Source organism: Phyllobates terribilis, unplaced genomic scaffold, assembly GCF_046119375.1.
Source record: "Phyllobates terribilis strain yellow unplaced genomic scaffold, ASM4611937v1 Scaffold_75__1_contigs__length_6962009, whole genome shotgun sequence".
Lineage (NCBI taxonomy): Eukaryota > Metazoa > Chordata > Amphibia > Anura > Dendrobatidae > Phyllobates > Phyllobates terribilis.
Genome location: NW_027362835.1, coordinates 5,617,747 through 5,633,912, shown reverse-complemented (window position 1 = coordinate 5,633,912; position 16,166 = coordinate 5,617,747).

Genomic DNA, 16,166 nt, shown 5'->3' with positions numbered 1-16,166 from the left:
CAATATGACATCACCGTTGCCATGACGACCATTATGACATCACCGTTGCCATGACGACCATTATGATATCACCGTTGCCATGACGACCATTATGACGTTGCCATGACGACCATTATGACATCACCATTGCCATGACGACCATTATGACGTCGCCATGATGACCATTATGACGTCGCCATGATGACCATTATGACGTCGCCATGATGACTATTATGACGTCGCCATGACGACCATTATGACGTCGCCATGACGACCATTATGACATCATCGTTGCCATGACGACCATTATGACATCATCGTTGCCATGACGACCATTATGACATCACCGTTGCCATGACGACCATTATGACATCATCGTTGCCATGACGACCATTATGACATCATCGTTGCCATGACGACCATTATGACATCATCGTTGCCATGACGACCATTATGACATCATTGTTGCCATGACGACCATTATGACATCACCGTTGCCATGACGACCATTATGACATCACCGTTGCCATGACGACCATTATGGCATCACCGTTGCCATGACGACCATTATGGCATCACCGTTGCCATGACGACCATTATGGCATCACCGTTGCCATGACGACCATTATGGCATCACCGTTGCCATGACGACCATTATGGCATCACCGTTGCCATGACGACCACTATGACATCACCGTTGCCATGACGACCATTATGACATCACCGTTGCCATGACGACCATTATGACATCACCGTTGCCATGACGATCATTATGACGTTGCCATGACGTCCATTATGACATCATTGTTGCCATGACGACCATTATGACATCACCGTTGCCATGACGACCATTATGACGTCGCCATGACGACCATTATGACATCACCATTGCCATGATGACCAATATGACATCACCGTTGCCATGATGACCATTATGACGTCGCCATGACGACCATTATGGCATCACCGTTGCCAAAACGACCATTATGACGTTGCCATTACGACCATTATGACATCATTGTTGCCATGACGACCAATATGACATCACCGTTGCCATGACGACCATTATGACATCACCGTTGCCATGACGACCATTATGACATCACCGTTGCCATGACGACCATTATGACGTTGCCATGACGACCATTATGACATCACCATTGCCATGACGACCATTATGACGTCGCCATGATGACCATTATGACGTCGCCATGATGACCATTATGACGTCGCCATGATGACCATTATGACGTCGCCATGACGACCATTATGACGTCGCCATGACGACCATTATGACATCATCGTTGCCATGACGACCATTATGACATCATCGTTGCCATGACGACCATTATGACATCATCGTTGCCATGACGACCATTATGACATCATCGTTGCCATGACGACCATTATGACATCATCGTTGCCATGACGACCATTATGACATCATCGTTGCCATGACGACCATTATGACATCACCGTTGCCATGACGACCATTATGACATCACCGTTGCCATGACGACCATTATGGCATCACCGTTGCCATGACGACCATTATGGCATCACCGTTGCCATGACGACCATTATGGCATCACCGTTGCCATGACGACCATTATGGCATCACCGTTGCCATGACGACCATTATGGCATCACCGTTGCCATGACGACCATTATGGCATCACCGTTGCCATGACGACCATTATGGCATCACCGTTGCCATGACGACCATTATGGCATCACCGTTGCCATGACGACCATTATGGCATCACCGTTGCCATGACGACCATTATGGCATCACCGTTGCCATGACGACCATTATGGCATCACCGTTGCCATGACGACCATTATGGCATCACCGTTGCCATGACGACCATTATGGCATCACCGTTGCCATGACGACCATTATGGCATCACCGTTGCCATGACGACCATTATGGCATCACCTTTGCCATGACGACCATTATGGCATCACCGTTGCCATGACGACCATTATGGCATCACCGTTGCCATGACGACCATTATGGCATCACCGTTGCCATGATGACCATTATGGCATCACCGTTGCCATGACGACCATTATGACATCATTGTTGCCATGACAACCATTATGACATCACCGTTGCCATGACGACCATTATGACGTTGCCATGACGTCCATTATGACATCATTGTTGCCATGACGACCATTATGACATCACCGTTGCCATGACGACCATTATGACGTCGCCATGACGACCATTATGACATCACCAATGCCATGACAACCAATATGACATCACCGTTGCCATGACGACCATTATGACGTTGCCATGACGTCCATTATGACATCATTGTTGCCATGACGACCATTATGACATCACCGTTGCCATGACGACCATTATGACGTCGCCATGACGACCATTATGGCATCATTGTTGCCATGACGACCATTATGACATCACCGTTGCCATGACGTCCATTATGACATCACCGTTGCCATGACGACCATTATGACATCACCGTTGCCATGACGACCATTATGACATCACCGTTGCCATGACGACCATTATGGCATCATTGTTGCCATGACGACCATTATGGCATCATTGTTGCCATGACGACCATTATGACATCACCGTTGCCATGACGACCATTATGACATCACTGTTGCCATGACGACCATTATGACATCGCCGTTGCCACAACGACCATTATGACGTCGCCGTTGCCATGACGACCATTATGACGTCGCCGTTGCCATGACGACCATTATGACGTCGCCTTTGCCATGACGACCATTATGACGTCGCCGTTGCGATGACGACCATTATGGCGTCGCCGTTGCCATGACGACCATTATGGCGTCGCCATGACGACCATTATGACATCACCGTTGCCATGACGACCATTATGACATCACCGTTGCCATGACGACCATTATGACATCACCGTTGCCATGACGACCATTATGACATCACCGTTGCCATGACGACCATTATGACATCACCGTTGCCATGACGACCATTATGACATCACCGTTGCTATGACGACCATTATGACATCATTGTTGCCATGACGACCATTATGACATCACCGTTGCCATGACGACCATTATGACGTTGCCATGACGTCCATTATGACATCATTGTTGCCATGACGACCATTATGACATCACCGTTGCCATGACGACCATTATGACGTCGCCATGACGACCATTATGACATCACCATTGCCATGATGACCAATATGACATCACCGTTGCCATGACGACCATTATGACGTCGCCATGACGACCATTATAACATCACCATTGCCATGACGACCAATATGACATCACCGTTGCCATGACGACCATTATGACATCACCGTTGCCACGACGTCCATTATGACATCACCGTTGCCACGACGTCCATTATGACATCACAGTTGCCATGACGACCAATATGACATCACCGTTGCCATGACGACCAATATGACATCACCGTTGCCATGACGACCAATATGACATCACCGTTGCCATGACGACCAATATGACGTCGCCGTTGCCATGACGACCATTATGACGTTGTCATGACGACCATTATGACATCACCGTTGCCATGACGACCATTATGACATCACCGTTGCCATGACGACCATTATGACATCACCATTGCCATGACGACAAATATGACATCACCGTTGCCATGACGACCATTATTACGTCGCCATGACGACCATTATGACATCACCATTGCCATGACGACCAATATGACATCACCGTTGCCATGACATCACCGTTGCCATGACGACCATTATGACATCACCGTTGCCATGACGACCATTATGACATCACCGTTGCCATGACGACCATTATGACGTTGCCATGACGTCCATTATGGCATCATTGTTGCCATGACGACCATTATGACATCACCGTTGCCATGACGACCATTATGACGTCGCCATGACGACCATTATGGCATCATTGTTGCCATGACGACCATTATGACATCACCGTTGCCATGACGACCATTATGACGTCGCCATGACGACCATTATGGCATCATCGTTGCCATGACGACCATTATGACATCATTGTTGCCTTGACGACCAATATGACATCACCGTTGCCATGACGACCATTATGACATCACCGTTGCCATGACGACCATTATGGCATCACCGTTGCCATGACGACCATTATGGCATCACCGTTGCCATGACGACCATTATGGCATCACCGTTGCCATGACGACCATTATGGCATCACCGTTGCCATGACGACCATTATGGCATCACCGTTGCCATGACGACCATTATGGCATCACCGTTGCAATGACGACCATTATGGTATCACCGTTGCCATGACGACCATTATGGCATCACCGTTGCCATGACGACCATTATGGCATCACCGTTGCCATGACGACCATTATGGCATCACCGTTGCCATGACGACCATTATGGCATCACCGTTGCCATGACGACCATTATGGCATCACCGTTGCCATGACGACCATTATGGCATCACCGTTGCCATGACGACCATTATGGCATCGCCGTTGCCATGACGACCATTATGGCATCACCGTTGCCATGACGACCATTATGGCATCACCGTTGCCATGACGACCATTATGGCATCACCGTTGCCATGACAACCATTATGACATCATTGTTGCCATGACAACCATTATGACATCACCGTTGCCATGACGTCCATTATGACGTTGCCATGACGTCCATTATGACATCATTGTTGCCATGACGACCATTATGACATCACCGTTGCCATGACGACCATTATGACGTCGCCATGACGACCATTATGACATCACCATTGCCATGACAACCAATATGACATCACCGTTGCCATGACGACCATTATGACGTTGCCATGACGTCCATTATGACATCATTGTTGCCATGACGACCATTATGACATCACCGTTGCCATGACGACCATTATGACGACGCCATGGCGACCATTATGACATCACCATTGCCATGACGACCAATATGACATCACCGTTGCCATGACGACCATTATGACGTCGCCATGACGACCATTATGGCATCATTGTTGCCATGACGACCATTATGACATCACCGTTGCCATGACGTCCATTATGACATCACCGTTGCCATGACTACCATTATAACATCACCGTTGCCATGACGACCATTATGACATCACCGTTGCCATGACGACCATTATGGCATCATTGTTGCCATGACGACCATTATGACATCACCGTTGACATGACGACCATTATGACATCACCGTTGACATGACGACCATTATGACATCGCCGTTGCCATGACGACCATTATGACATCACCATTGCCATGACGACCAATATGACATCACCGTTGCCATGACGACCATTATGACGTCGCCATGACGACCATTATGACATCACCATTGCCATGACGACCAATATGACATCACCGTTGCCATGACATCACCGTTGCCATGACGACCATTATGACATCACCGTTGCCATGACGACCATTATGACATCACCGTTGCCATGACGACCATTATGACGTTGCCATGACGTCCATTATGGCATCATTGTTGCCATGACGACCATTATGACATCACCGTTGCCATGACGACCATTATGACGTCGCCATGACGACCATTATGGCATCATTGTTGCCATGACGACCATTATGACATCACCGTTGCCATGACGACCATTATGACGTCGCCATGGCGACCATTATGACATCACCAATGCCATGACAACCAATATGACATCACCGTTGCCATGACGACCATTATGACGTTGCCATGACGTCCATTATGACATCATTGTTGCCATGACGACCATTATGACATCACCGTTGCCATGACGACCATTATGACGTCGCCATGACGACCATTATGACATGTCCATTGCCATGACGACCAATATGACATCACCGTTGCCATGACGACCATTATGACGTCGCCATGACGACCATTATGGCATCATTGTTGCCATGACGACCATTATGACATCACCGTTGCCATGACGTCCATTATGACATCACCGTTGCCATGACGACCATTATGACATCACCGTTGCCATGACGACCATTATGACATCACCGTTGCCATGACGACCATTATGGCATCATTGTTGCCATGACGACCATTATGGCATCATTGTTGCCATGACGACCATTATGACATCACCGTTGCCATGACGACCATTATGACATCACTGTTGCCATGACGACCATTATGACATCGCCGTTGCCACGACGACCATTATGACGTCGCCGTTGCCATGACGACCATTATGACGTCGCCGTTGCCATGACGACCATTATGACGTCGCCTTTGCCATGACGACCATTATGACGTCGCCGTTGCGATGACGACCATTATGGCGTCGCCGTTGCCATGACGACCATTATGGCGTCGCCATGACGACCATTATGACATCACCGTTGCCATGACGACCATTATGACATCACCGTTGCCATGACGACCATTATGACATCACCGTTGCCATGACGACCATTATGACATCACCGTTGCCATGACGACCATTATGACATCACCGTTGCCATGACGACCATTATGACATCACCGTTGCTATGACGACCATTATGACATCATTGTTGCCATGACGACCATTATGACATCACCGTTGCCATGACGACCATTATGACGTTGCCATGACGTCCATTATGACATCATTGTTGCCATGACGACCATTATGACATCACCGTTGCCATGACGACCATTATGACGTCGCCATGACGACCATTATGACATCACCATTGCCATGATGACCAATATGACATCACCGTTGCCATGACGACCATTATGACGTCGCCATGACGACCATTATAACATCACCATTGCCATGACGACCAATATGACATCACCGTTGCCATGACGACCATTATGACATCACCGTTGCCACGACGTCCATTATGACATCACCGTTGCCACGACGTCCATTATGACATCACCGTTGCCATGACGACCAATATGACATCACCGTTGCCATGACGACCAATATGACATCACCGTTGCCATGACGACCAATATGACGTCGCCGTTGCCATGACGACCATTATGACGTTGTCATGACGACCATTATGACATCACCGTTGCCATGACGACCATTATGACATCACCGTTGCCATGACGACCATTATGACATCACCATTGCCATGACGACAAATATGACATCACCGTTGCCATGACGACCATTATTACGTCGCCATGACGACCATTATGACATCACCATTGCCATGACGACCAATATGACATCACCGTTGCCATGACATCACCGTTGCCATGACGACCATTATGACATCACCGTTGCCATGACGACCATTATGACATCACCGTTGCCATGACGACCATTATGACGTTGCCATGACGTCCATTATGGCATCATTGTTGCCATGACGACCATTATGACATCACCGTTGCCATGACGACCATTATGACGTCGCCATGACGACCATTATGGCATCATTGTTGCCATGACGACCATTATGACATCACCGTTGCCATGACGACCATTATGACGTCGCCATGACGACCATTATGGCATCATCGTTGCCATGACGACCATTATGACATCATTGTTGCCTTGACGACCAATATGACATCACCGTTGCCATGACGACCATTATGACATCACCGTTGCCATGACGACCATTATGGCATCACCGTTGCCATGACGACCATTATGGCATCACCGTTGCCATGACGACCATTATGGCATCACCGTTGCCATGACGACCATTATGGCATCACCGTTGCCATGACGACCATTATGGCATCACCGTTGCCATGACGACCATTATGGCATCACCGTTGCCATGACGACCATTATGGCATCACCGTTGCCATGACGACCATTATGGCATCACCGTTGCCATGACGACCATTATGGCATCACCGTTGCCATGACGACCATTATGGCATCACCGTTGCCATGACGACCATTATGGCATCACCGTTGCCATGACGACCATTATGGCATCACCGTTGCCATGACGACCATTATGGCATCACCGTTGCCATGACGACCATTATGGCATCACCGTTGCCATGACGACCATTATGGCATCACCGTTGCCATGACAACCATTATGACATCATTGTTGCCATGACAACCATTATGACATCACCGTTGCCATGACGTCCATTATGACGTTGCCATGACGTCCATTATGACATCATTGTTGCCATGACGACCATTATGACATCACCGTTGCCATGACGACCATTATGACGTCGCCATGACGACCATTATGACATCACCATTGCCATGACAACCAATATGACATCACCGTTGCCATGACGACCATTATGACGTTGCCATGACGTCCATTATGACATCATTGTTGCCATGACGACCATTATGACATCACCGTTGCCATGACGACCATTATGACGACGCCATGGCGACCATTATGACATCACCATTGCCATGACGACCAATATGACATCACCGTTGCCATGACGACCATTATGATGTCGCCATGACGACCATTATGGCATCATTGTTGCCATGACGACCATTATGACATCACCGTTGCCATGACGTCCATTATGACATCACCGTTGCCATGACGACCATTATAACATCACCGTTGCCATGACGACCATTATGACATCACCGTTGCCATGACGACCATTATGGCATCATTGTTGCCATGACGACCATTATGACATCACCGTTGACATGACGACCATTATGACATCACCGTTGACATGACGACCATTATGACATCGCCGTTGCCATGACGACCATTATGACATCACCATTGCCATGACGACCAATATGACATCACCGTTGCCATGACGACCATTATGACGTCGCCATGACGACCATTATGACATCACCATTGCCATGACGACCAATATGACATCACCGTTGCCATGACATCACCGTTGCCATGACGACCATTATGACATCACCGTTGCCATGACGACCATTATGACATCACCGTTGCCATGACGACCATTATGACGTTGCCATGACGTCCATTATGGCATCATTGTTGCCATGACGACCATTATGACATCACCGTTGCCATGACGACCATTATGACGTCGCCATGACGACCATTATGGCATCATTGTTGCCATGACGACCATTATGACATCACCGTTGCCATGACGACCATTATGACGTCGCCATGACGACCATTATGGCATCATCGTTGCCATGACGACCATTATGACATCATTGTTGCCTTGACGACCAATATGACATCACCGTTGCCATGACGACCATTATGACATCACCGTTGCCATGACGTCCATTATGACATCACCGTTGCCATGACGACCATTATAACATCACCGTTGCCATGACGACCATTATGACATCACCGTTGCCATGACGACCATTATGGCATCATTGTTGCCATGACGACCATTATGACATCACCGTTGACATGACGACCATTATGACATCACCGTTGACATGACGACCATTATGACATCGCCGTTGCCATGACGACCATTATGACATCGCCGTTGCCATGACGACCATTATGACGTCGCCGTTGCCATGACGACCATTATGACGTCGCCGTTGCCATGACGACCATTATGACGTCGCCGTTGCCATGACGACCATTATAACGTCGCCGTTGCCATGACGACCATTATGGCGTCGCCGTTGCCATGACGACCATTATGACATCACCGTTGCCATGACGACCATTATGACATCACCGTTGCCATGACGACCATTATGACATCACCGTTGCCATGACGACCATTATGACATCACCGTTGCTATGACGACCATTATGACATCATTGTTGCCATGACGACCATTATGACATCACCGTTGCCATGACGACCATTATGACGTTGCCATGACGTCCATTATGACATCATTGTTGCCATGACGACCATTATGACATCACCGTTGCCATGACGACCATTATGACGTCGCCATGACGACCATTATGACATCACGATTGCCATGATGACCAATATGACATCACCGTTGCCATGACGACCATTATGACGTTGCCATGACGACCATTATGACGTCGCCATGACGACCATTAAGACGTCGCCATGACGACCATTATGACATCACCATTGCCATGACGACCATTATGACATCACCGTTGCCACGACATCCATTATGACATCACCGTTGCCACGACGACCAATATGACATCACCGTTGCCATGACGACCAATATGACATCACCGTTGCCATGATGACCAATATGACATCACCGTTGCCATGACGACCAATATGACGTCGCCGTTGCCATGACGACCATTTTGACGTTGCCATGACGACCATTATGACTTCACCGTTGCCATGACGACCATTATGACATCACTGTTGCCATGACGACCATTATGACATCACCGTTGCCATGACGACCATTATGACATCACCGTTGCCATGACGACCAATATGACATCACCGTTGCCATGACGACCATTATGACGTCGCCATGACGACCATTATGACATCACCATTGCCATGACGACCAATATGACATCACCGTTGCCATGACATCACCGTTGCCATGACGACCATTATGACATCACCGTTGCCATGACGACCATTATGACATCACCGTTGCCATGACGACCATTATGACGTTGCCATGACATCCATTATGGCATCATTGTTGCCATGACGACCATTATGACATCACCATTGCCATGACGACCATTATGACGTCGCCATGACGACCATTATGACATCATTGTTGCCATGACGACCAATATGACATCACCGTTGCCATGACGACCATTATGACATCACCGTTGCCATGACGACCATTATGACATCACCGTTGCCATGACGACCATTATGACATCACCGTTGCCATGACGACCATTATGAAGTTGCCATGACGACCATTATGACATCACCATTGCCATGACGACCATTATGACGTCGCCATGATGACCATTATGACGTCGCCATGATGACAATTATGACGTCGCCATGATGACCATTATGACATCATCGTTGCCATGACGACCATAATGGCATCACCGTTGCCATGACGACCATAATGGCATCACCGTTGCCATGACGACCATCATTGTTGCCATGACGACCATTATGACATCACCGTTGCCATGACGACCAATATGACGTCGCCATGACGACCATTATGGCATCATTGTCGCCATGACGACCATTATGGCATCATTGTTGCCATGACGACCATTATGACATCATTGTTGCCATGACGACCATTATGACATCATTGTTGCCATGACGACCATTATGACATCATTGTTGCCATGACGACCATTATGACATCATTGTTGCCATGACGACCATTATGACATCATTGTTGCCATGACGACCATTATGACATCATTGTTTCCATGACGACCATTATGACATCATTGTTTCCATGACGACCATTATGACATCATTGTTGCCATGACGACCATTATGACATCACCGTTGCCATGACGACTATTATGACATCACCGTTGCCATGACGACCATTATGACATCACCGTTGCCATGACGACCATTATGACATCACCATTGCCATGACGACCAATATGACATCACCGTTGCCATGACGACCATTATGACGTCGCCATGACGACCATTATGACATCACCATTGCCATGACGACCAATATGACATCACCGTTGCCATGACATCACCGTTGCCATGACGACCATTATGACATCACCGTTGCCATGACGACCATTATGACATCACCGTTGCCATGACGACCATTATGACGTCGTCATGACGACCATTATGGCATCATTGTTGCCATGACGACCATTATGACATCACCGTTGCCATGACGACCATTATGACGTCGCCATGACGACCATTATGGCATCATCGTTGCCATGACGACCATTATGACATCATTGTTGCCTTGACGACCAATATGACATCACCGTTGCCATGACGACCATTATGACATCACCGTTGCCATGACGACCATTATGGCATCACCGTTGCCATGACGACCATTATGGCATCACCGTTGCCATGACGACCATTATGGCATCACCGTTGCCATGACGACCATTATGGCATCACCGTTGCCATGACGACCATTATGGCATCACCGTTGCCATGACGACCATTATGGCATCACCGTTGCCATGACGACCATTATGGCATCACCGTTGCCATGACGACCATTATGGCATCACCGTTGCCATGACGACCATTATGGCATCACCGTTGCCATGACGACCATTATGGCATCACCGTTGCCATGACGACCATTATGGCATCACCGTTGCCATGACGACCATTATGGCATCACCGTTGCCATGACGACCATTATGGCATCACCGTTGCCATGACGACCATTATGGCATCACCGTTGCCATGACGACCATTATGACATCACCGTTGCCATGACGACCATTATGACGTCGCCATGACGACCATTATGACATCACCATTGCCATGACAACCAATATGACATCACCGTTGCCATGACGACCATTATGACGTTGCCATGACGTCCATTATGACATCATTGTTGCCATGACGACCATTATGACATCACCGTTGCCATGACGACCATTATGACGTCGCCATGACGAACATTATGACATCACCATTGCCATGACGACCAATATGACATCACCGTTGCCATGACGACCATTATGACGTCGCCATGACGACCATTATGGCATCATTGTTGCCATGACGACCATTATGACATCACCGTTGCCATGACGTCCATTATGACATCACCGTTGCCATGACGACCATTATAACATCACCGTTGCCATGACGACCATTATGACATCACCGTTGCCATGACGACCATTATGGCATCACCGTTGCCATGACGACCATTATGACATCACCGTTGACATGACGACCATTATGACATCACCGTTGACATGACGACCATTATGACATCGCCGTTGCCATGACGACCATTATGACATCGCCGTTGCCATGACGACCATTATGACGTCGCCATTGCCATGACGACCATTATGACGTCGCCGTTGCCATGACGACCATTATGACGTCGCCGTTGCCATGACGACCATTATAACGTCGCCGTTGCCATGACGACCATTATGGCGTCGCCGTTGCCATGACGACCATTATGGCGTCGCCATGACGACCATTATGACATCACCGTTGCCATGACGACCATTATGACATCACCGTTGCCATGACGACCATTATGACATCACCGTTGCCATGACGACCATTATGACATCACCGTTGCCATGACGACCATTATGACATCACCGTTGCCATGACGACCATTATGACATCACCGTTGCTATGACGACCATTATGACATCATTGTTGCCATGACGACCATTATGACATCACCGTTGCCATGACGACCATTATGACGTTGCCATGACGTCCATTATGACATCATTGTTGCCATGACGACCATTATGACATCACCGTTGCCATGACGACCATTATGACGTCGCCATGACGACCATTATGACATCACGATTGCCATGATGACCAATATGACATCACCGTTGCCATGACGACCATTATGACGTTGCCATGACGACCATTATGACGTCGCCATGACGACCATTATGACGTCGCCATGACGACCATTATGACATCACCATTGCCATGACGACCAATATGACATCACCGTTGCCATGACGACCATTATGACATCACCGTTGCCACGACATCCATTATGACATCACCGTTGCCACGACGACCAATATGACATCACTGTTGCCATGACGACCAATATGACATCACCGTTGCCATGATGACCATCATGACATCACCGTTGCCATGACGACCAATATGACGTCGCCGTTGCCATGACGACCATTATGACGTTGCCATGACGACCATTATGACATCACCGTTGCCATGACGACCATTATGACATCACTGTTGCCATGACGACCATTATGACATCACCGTTGCCATGACGACCATTATGACATCACCGTTGCCATGACGACCAATATGACATCACCGTTGCCATGACGACCATTATGACGTCGCCATGACGACCATTATGACATCACCATTGCCATGACGACCAATATGACATCACCGTTGCCATGACATCACCGTTGCCATGACGACCATTATGACATCACCGTTGCCATGACGACCATTATGACATCACCGTTGCCATGACGACCATTATGACGTTGCCATGACATCCATTATGGCATCATGGTTGCCATGACGACCATTATGACATCACCATTGCCATGACGACCATTATGACGTCGCCATGACGACCATTATGACATCATTGTTGCCATGACGACCAATATGACATCACCGTTGCCATGACGACCATTATGACATCACCGTTGCCATGACGACCATTATGACATCACCGTTGCCATGACGACCATTATGACATCACCGTTGCCATGACGACCATTATGAAGTTGCCATGACGACCATTATGACATCACCATTGCCATGACGACCATTATGACGTCGCCATGATGACCATTATGACGTCGCCATGATGACAATTATGACGTCGCCATGATGACCATTATGACATCATCGTTGCCATGACGACCATAATGGCATCACCGTTGCCATGACGACCATAATGGCATCACCGTTGCCATGACGACCATCATTGTTGCCATGACGACCATTATGACATCACCGTTGCCATGACGACCAATATGACGTCGCCATGACGACCATTATGGCATCATTGTCGCCATGACGACCATTATGGCATCATTGTTGCCATGACGACCATTATGACATCATTGTTTCCATGACGACCATTATGACATCATTGTTTCCATGACGACCATTATGACATCATTGTTGCCATGACGACCATTATGACATCACCGTTGCCATGACGACTATTATGACATCACCGTTGCCATGACGACCATTATGACATCACCGTTGCCATGACGACCATTATGACGTCGCCTTGACGACCATTATGACGTCGCCATGACGACCATTATGACTTCGCCATGACGACCATTATGACATCACCGTCGCCATGACGACCATTATGACTTCGCCATGATGACCATTATGACATCACCGTCGCTATGACGACCATTATGACTTCGCCATGACGACCAATATGACATCACCGTTGCCATGACGACCATTATGACACCACCGTTGCCATGACGACCATTATGACACCACCGTTGTCATGACGACCATTATGACACCACCGATGCCATGACGACCATTATGACACCACCGTTGCCATGACGACCATTATGACTCCACCATTGCCATGACGACCATTATGACACCACCGTTGCCATGACGACCATTATGACACCACCGTTGCCATGACGACCATTATGACACCACCGTTGCCATGACGACCATTATGACATCACCGTTGCCATGACGACCATTATGACGTCGCCATGACGACCATTATGGCATCATTGTTGCCATGACGACCATTATGACATCACCGTTGCCATGACAACCATTATGACATCATTGTTGCCATGACGACCATTATGACATCACCGTTGCCATGACGACCATTATGACGTTGCCATGACGTCCATTATGACATCATTGTTGCCATGACGACCATTATGACATCACCGTTGCCATGACGACCATTATGACATCACCGTTGCCATGACGACCATTATGACGACGCCATGACGACCATTATGACATCACCATTGCAATGACGACCAATATGACATCACCGTTGCCATGACGACCATTATGACGTCGCCATGACGACCATTATGGCATCATTGTTGCCATGACGACCATTATGACATCACCGTTGCCATGACGTCCATTATGACATCACCGTTGCCATGACGACCATTATGACATCACCGTTGCCATGACGACCATTATGGCATCATTGTTGCCATGACGACCATTATGACATCACCGTTGCCATGATGACCATTATGACATCACCATTGCCATGACGACCATTATGACGTCGCCGTTGCCATGACGACCATTATGACGTCGCCGTTGCCATGACGACCATTATGACGTCGTCGTTGCCATGGCGACCATTATGACATCATTGTTGCCATGACGACCATTATGACATCACCGTTGCCATGACGTCCATTATGACGTTGCCATGACGTCCATTATGACATCATTGTTGCCATGACGACCATTATGACATCACCGTTGCCATGACGACCATTATGACGTCGCCATGACGACCATTAAAACATCACCATTGCCATGATGACCAATATGACATCACCGTTGCCATGACGACCATTATGACGTCGCCATGACGACC